The 7828-nt window shown below is 36.4% G+C and overlaps 1 long non-coding RNA gene across 2 annotated transcripts; it reads right to left on the bottom strand.

Moving 5' to 3' along the window:
* Nucleotides 1–2213: 2213 nt before the first annotated feature.
* LOC113326322 lies at nucleotides 2214–3858 on the bottom strand. Of its 2 annotated transcripts, none has more exons than XR_003348361.1 (4): nucleotides 3545–3858; nucleotides 3245–3391; nucleotides 2974–3032; nucleotides 2214–2522 (listed from the first exon to the last, which is right to left on the bottom strand). It is a non-coding gene; the product is annotated as an uncharacterized LOC113326322 (long non-coding RNA). The 2 variants fall into 2 exon arrangements; XR_003348362.1 differs by having other exon boundaries at nucleotides 3551–3825.
* Nucleotides 3859–7828: the final 3970 nt, after the last annotated feature.

The following is a 7828-nucleotide window of genomic DNA, read 5'->3' on the forward strand; positions in this document are numbered from 1 at the left end:
TCCTAATCGACTAACCAATAATGATGTTTTTGGATTTTTAGAAAAGAATAAAAAACGAAGAAAATAAAGTAAACTAATAGAATGAATCCAAAGGAAATATCGTTAACCATGGATGTGAAGTGTTAAGGATCCGGGAATCTATTGTAGGCAAATTAATCGTGTTCAATCACAAAGGGTCTCAGATATACTCATGTAGAGAGGGAAACCTAACTACTCATACATGGAAGATATTGCATTTACGAATTGTCGGCAAGAATCATCAAAAATGAATTATTTGTTCTCATCTAAAAGTAGAATTTCTAAGCACTAATCATACATGGCATGAAGAGTCAAGGAATGTTCATAATTAAATTATTGCTTAGGTTCAATGAGTTTTTCCTACTAATCTAACAATGAACTATACATGGCATAGCACATGGAAAATCTAGCTAGAAAATAAACATTGATAGAGAAATAAAATTATTAAAATTAAGTTCAATTGGTAGAAAACCCTGAAAACAAATAAATCCTACAAATTCATCCTTTCACCTTAACAACTGGATATGGAGAAATGTTTGCTAAACAATAAGACGAAACCACTAAACAGTAGTATAAAGATGTCTGCTAAACAGCGAGACTGATCCACTAAACAGTGCATAAATATGTCTGTTAAACAGCTAGACAGATATACCCGCTAAACAGCTGGTCATTTTTTTTTCCTTAATCAAAATTCTTGAAGAAATATCCACTCCCCCACATTTAAACATTACATTGTCCTCAATGTAATTGAGTCATCCAGTGTAGATATTAAGATGGGAAATTCAAGCAAACAAATAAAAGATAGTGGAAAGAAAACAAATCTGACGGTTTGACTCCCATGAAGCAAAATCGTATGGGTTGACTCCCATAAAGAATAATATTTATTCCATGAATGCGTATGCGAGGAATCTCAAATAAGGTGATGATACACCAAAGTAAGCTGCAAAGCATAGATATTAAATCTGAAAAGTTGGGGATCAATCCAACAAATCAGGTCAGCTGCGAATAGGAACCTGCAAACACTATAAACTTCCAAAATGATGTGTAAATCCATTCCCAAAAGAAAACATTCCTTAGTTGAGATAAATGAATCACTCACATGGACAACAAACATAGAATGTATATTATTTTCTATTCGGGAAGCACACTCTAAATCTGGTTCTAAATCATCTGAAATACATTCGATCGACACATTATCTTAACTAGAAATCATAGGAAGCAATGTATTGACAATGCAAAAAGGTACTGGATTATCAAACTCAACACAATGGTTTAAACATGTATCTAATGGTTCAAGTTTATCAAAATCAGTAACTTCTAAATCAAGTTCTAAGTCCGCGGAAATAACTTCCGTTGTTGAGTTACCTTGATTAACCATTGGAAGACACAATGCATTGACAACATCAATAAGCATAGGGACATCGGAATTAGCAAAGTCAGATATGCAAACTGAATAAGGTTCAAAATAAGCAGTGCAAGTTACCTGAACAGTATCAATCGACTCCACATTCACATCAGCAATCAAGAAATCACAAGATGGTTCAGCAAAACAATGGCTCAATGGAGCAACAATGTCACGAATAATCGACTCATTATCATGTGCAGCCAAGTGACCTATAGGAATCTCACAATTCAAATGACTAGAAGGTATCTCATTATGAACGTCTATTGTCTCATCATTAGTCTCACCAACAATATCTTCTGTATAAACAGGTTCTTCTAAGTCTTCATCTGCATATAACCTCCGGCATTCAAGAATTATTAATCTTTGTTTCAAACTAGGCAGTGTGTGTTTGTAATACTTCTCATATATCGTTTTAGGTGACTCTTCACTTACCATATGTGGAGCAAGAACTTCTGTATGCCATGACCCATGCATAAGGGTGCACACGGTAAGGTTCGGCTCGGTTCTTATCGAGTCCGAGTACCTGTACCTCCCTAGTCTCGGTTCTTAGTTTTTGGACCGGTACATGTACCTCTGTCCTCGGTTCCGGTACCATTCTGGACAAGTACAATACCGGGCACGGTTCCGGTACCAGTCGGTACTTTCTGTCAGAATTCCAGACAGATTTTCCTGTCAGTTTTCCAGACAAATTTTGGTATGTTAAGCAGCTTAAGTACATGTTTTACTGAGCAACAATATATTAAGCAATATCTCAATCAAAGCACAATAAGTAACAACTAACAAGTAGAAATAATACTAGCAAAGCAAAGTGCCAAAGTCTTGAAAATCTGAAAAAATAACAAGTAGCAAAGCTGCAGACTGCAGTACACTACAGGCAGCAGGAGAAACACACAGACACACACACACACACACACACAAACAATACTACAATAGTCTTAACTCTTAAGTGTGATTGTCTTAACAACTAATAGCTGCAGTACTACACACTACACTGAAGAAAAGAAGAATTGAAGTGGTAGCAGTGGTGGTGAAATGGTTGTGGAGATCTATTCCATGGCAGCACTGGTGGTGGCATTATTTTTGATAGGACCCAGTAACTCTGCAAAAAAAAATAATAACAAGTTAGCCAGTTAGTCACTATTACTAAAAAAGTAACAAGGAAAAAGATTGGAATGAAAGCAGAGTGACAATCATTTCTCCTAGTGTATCCATAACAATTGTGTTTAATTAAACATGGGAATGGTCACTATCTAAAACAACTTCTCCCCAAATTATACCAGTAGAGTTGAAATCAAGAAAGGAAGTTGTCACTTGTCAGCAATACTCCAACAACTCTAGAAATTGAACATAAGACTCGTAAAACACATTTCAACCTCCCACCAAGAAAAACAAAGCTTAGTCTCAATCCCAGATCCATATATGCATGTATTTGTCCTAAAAGTTCCTTGAATCGTGGTAGAGAATAATAAAAACAGTGATAAAATAACTAAAACACACGATAATCAACGACTCAATTTCAGAATCGTAAAAATTAAAATTCTTGCGCTTACCTAATGATATTCTTAGATGTAATACGAGGAGCTTTAATTGCAGCACCAAATCTTAATTGCTGAAATCACAAAAGTTACAGATCAGTTAGAGGCAGAGCAATCAATTTCAATATTCTCAAAATCACAAAAGTTAATCCATATTGCATATTACCAAATCAATCTCAAATTAAAAAAAAATTCAAAGAACCCAGCAGTCCAAATCAAATGATTAAACAATAAACACAATAAGGAATCAGTAAAATTAGAGAAGAAAAAAAACAAAAAAATTTACAAGAGAAATTTCTTCTTCTTCTGGTTTGCTGCTTCTGCAAAAAGACACGAGAGGTGGTGTAACTGGTGTTCGTTAAGTTGAAGTCTTGAAGAGAAGAAAACTCTTCCCTGTAACGGGTGTTCGTGTTCCTTCTCAAATAGAGAGGAGCTGCAAAGAAGAAGGAGAAAAAAGAAAATGAGAAACCCTACCTAATTTTTATATTTATACCACCATCAGATATTCAGATTAAATCCCTAAATCTAATGGTCATTATTACTCGGTACAAACAGGACGGGACGGGACTTGAATAGGGACGTGTACCTGTACCTCCTAGAGGCCGGTTCTCAGATTTAGAACCGGAACCTGTACCCCCTTCCTCGGTTCGGCACAAAACCATGTACAATTCCACCGGTTCCGGCACAGTCAGGTTTTTCGGCTCGGTTCCTGTGCACCCTTACCCATGCATATACTCACCAAGCTTCATCTCAGATGACGTCTCCAGAGAATGTTAACTTCTACGCATATATTCTCCAAGTGTCATCTTAGATGACGTCTCCTGAGAAGCACTCATCATCCTCAAAAAGGCTCCTGAAATAAAATTCTGAAACACAAAACAAGTCAAAAGGAAAAAGAAATCCTAAAATTAAAATTAAAATACTGTACAAAAATTAAAATAAAAGAAAAATCTAACTATTTACAAAATCAAAAATACTAATTACAATATTCCACAACCGCTCCCCGGCAGCGGCGCCAAAAATTGATAGGATATGGGAAAACCCTATTTGTAATAACCGCAGTCGATCGGTGTCCAACTAGTAGACAGAGGCAAGTACGGGTCGAACCCAAAGGGAGCGGTGGAAATACTGATAACTAATATTCCTAATCGACTAACCAATAATGATGTGTTTGGATTTTTAGAAAAGAATAAAAAACGAATAAAATAAACTAAACTAATAGAATGAATCCAAACGAAATATCGGTAACCAGGGATGTGAAGTGTTAAGGATCCGGGAATCTATTGTAGGAAAATTAGTCGTGTTCAATCACAAAGGGTCTCAAATATACTCATGTAGAGCGGGAAACCTAACGACTCATACGTGGAAGATATTGCATTTACGAATTGTCGACAAGAATCATCAAAAATGAATTATTTGTTCTCACCTAAAAGTAGAATTTCTAAGCACTAATCATACATAGCATGAAGAGTCAAGGAATATTCATTATCTAATTATTGCTTAAGTTCAATGAGTATTTCTACTAATCTAACAATGAACTATACATGGCATAGCACATGAAAAATCTAACTAGAAAATAAACATTGATAGAGAGATAAAATTATTAAAATTAAGTTCAATTGGTAGAAAATCCTGAAAACAAATAAATCCTATAAATTCATCCTTTCACCTTAGCATGGAATTAGCTAGCAGTGGCTTTCATAAAAACCATAAACAAATATGAATAAATCCCTGGCTAATTGAAATAAAAAATGAGAGAAATACAAAATGGGAGAAATAAAACTCAAACCCTTGTGTCTCTCTCTCTCTAGAACGGCCTTGTAGCCGCAACCCGCCTCTTTTTGTGTTTCTCTTCAGTTCAATATCTAGGTCACCTGCCAAAGACTCACAATCGAACTATATAGTTCCAAGGCCTAGTCCAATGATCATCGCCTGACTTCCAAGTTTAGACCCATTACGACCATCTCCACCCGGCCATGTATTTTTGACTTATTCCACCGGTATCACAGCTCAACCAAACCAACTCCAAATGGTACACATGTTCGGCAAACAAATGAAATGGTTTCTTTAGCCTCCAGTGGAACACACGTGTCTCTTGAAAGCTAACAATTGATTGAGCGCTGCTTGCTTCCAGCAGCAACTATTCCATCACAATCCTATCATGCCTTTGTTCCGATCCTTACCATCTCCATCTCACTTCCAGCAAAACAAACCCATGGCATCAATTCTCTTTATAAGCCATCTAATTCCTCCATAGTTCGTACCTCGTAGTTGTTGAAGACCATGAACAAATTCCCTATTTGACTGCTTTATTTCTATCTCGGGTCATCTAAATCCAACTGCAGACACAACCAACAACATGCACCGCTCGATCTCTGCCCGTCCAAGCATTACTTTGCTGATCCCAAACTTGGTTTATATGTAAAACCATCTCGACTTGTTTGAACACCAGATTCAGGTCCATAAGCTCCGATTCACCATCACCGAACTCATTCACTCCATCTTCATTCCCATTTTGACACCGGTAACAACAACTCCAGACCAATCCATGTGACCGAATCACCCATCAGAACCCCAAATTCCATTCTTGTTGTTGTAAATCATCTCAGCCCTAAATAACAATCCATTTATCACGCAGTCTCGATTATAAACACCAACGGTAATGTCAAACTCTCCTGCCATTTTACATTTCTCTCAACTGCTTCCTTTCTCCCCTGTGTTTAAGTCCAGGCAACACCTCCATTAACAAAAATCTTCTTTATTCCATCGATTCACCGGCTTGCAATGATAAGAAATGATTTTCGTTCTCTTCTGTTTTTGATATAAGAGACGAAATGTGGTGAATGAGTAGCCACGTCCCACTGTCTCTTAACTCCAAATGGTACACATGTTCGGCAAACAAATGAAATGGTTTCTTTATCCTCCAGTGGAACACACGTGTCTCTTGAAAGCTAACAATTGATTGAGCGCTGCTTGCTTTCTGGTGTCGTGCTGTGATGGGTGTTTTTTGTCGCAAACGCCACAAAAGGTCCTATTTTAGCCATTTTCTTTCGGATGGACAGATTTTCCTGTACTTTATACAAAAACACTAAAATAATGTCATTTGCCAAAATATCGAGTCCTATCTAGTATAAATATGGGTATAAAATGTAGCGTTTATGTGCTTATCAAACACTCCCATACTTATATTTTGCTAGTTCTCGAACAAAACAAAAAATATATCCGCTCCACAGCTGGATATGGTGAGAGATATCTGTTCAACAACTGGATATGGAGAAATGTCTGCTAAACAACGAGACGGAACCACTAAACAGTAGTATAAAGATGTCTGCTCGAGACTGATCCACTAAACAGTGGATAAATATGTCTGCTAAACAGCTAGACAGATATACCCGCTAAACAGCTGGTATTTTTTTTTTTACTTTTATCAAAATTCCTAGCGAAATAGCCACTCCCCCACACTTAAACATTACATTGTCCTCAATGTAATTCAGTCATCCAGTGTAGAAACTAAGATGGGAAATTCAAGCAAACAAATAAAAGATAGTGGAAAGAAAACAAATCTGACGGGTTGACTCCCATGAAGCAAAATCGTATGCGTTGACTCCCATAAAGCATAATCTTTATTCCATGAATGCGTATGCAAGGAATCTCAAATAAGGTTATGATACACCAAAGTAAGCTGCAAAGCATAGATATAAAGTCTGAAAAGTTGGGGATCAATCCAACAAATCAGGTCAGCTGCGAATAAGCAAACACTATAAACTTCCAAAATGATGTGTAAATCCATTCCCAAAAGAAAACATTCCTTAGTTGAGATAAATGAATCACTCACATGGACAACAAACATAGAATGTATATTATTTTCTATTCGGAAAGCACACTCTAAATCTGGTTCTAAATCAGCTGAAATACATTCGGTCGACACATTATCTTCACTAGAAATCATAGGAAGCAATGTATTGACAATGCGAAAAGGTACCGGATTATCAAACTCAACACAATGGTTTAAACCTGTATCTAATGGTTCAAGTTTATCAAAATCAGTAACTTCTAAATCTGGTTCTAAGTCTGCGGAAATAACTTCCTTTGTTGAGTTACCTTGATTAACCATTGGAAGACACAATGCATTGACAACATCAATAAGCATAGGGACATCGGAATTAGCAAAGTCAGATATGCAAACTGAATAAGGTTCAAAATCAGTAGTGCAAGTTACCTGAACAATATCAATCGGCTCCACATTCACGTCAGCAATCAAGAAATCACAAGATGGGTCAGCAAAACAAGGGCTCAATGGAGCAACAATGTCACGAATAATCGACTCATTATCATGTGCATCCAAGTGACCTATAGGAATCTCACAATTCAAATGACTAGAAGGTATCTCATTATGAACGTCTATTGTCTCATCATTAGTCTCACCAACAATATCTTCTGTATAAACAGGTTCTTCTAAGTCTTCATCTGCATATAACCTCCGGCATTCAAGAATTCTTAATCTTTGTTTCAAACTAGGCAGTGTGTGTTTGTAATACTTCTCATATATCGTTTTAGGTGATTCTTCACTTACCATATGTGGAGCAAGAAATTCCGTATGCCATGAACCATGCATATACTCACCAAGCGACATCTCAGATGACGTCTCCTGAGAATGTGAACTTCTACGCATATATTCTCCAAGTGTCATCTTAGATGACGTCTCCTGAGAAGCACTCATCATCCTCAAAAAGGCTCCTGAAATAAAATTCTGAAGCACAAAACAAGTCAAAAGGAAAAAGAAATCCTAAAAATAAAATAAAAAATACTGTACATATATTAAAATAAAATAAAAAATCTAACTATTTACAAAATCAAAAATACTAATTAC

Source organism: Papaver somniferum, chromosome 1, assembly GCF_003573695.1.
Source record: "Papaver somniferum cultivar HN1 chromosome 1, ASM357369v1, whole genome shotgun sequence".
Classification (NCBI taxonomy): domain Eukaryota; kingdom Viridiplantae; phylum Streptophyta; class Magnoliopsida; order Ranunculales; family Papaveraceae; genus Papaver; species Papaver somniferum.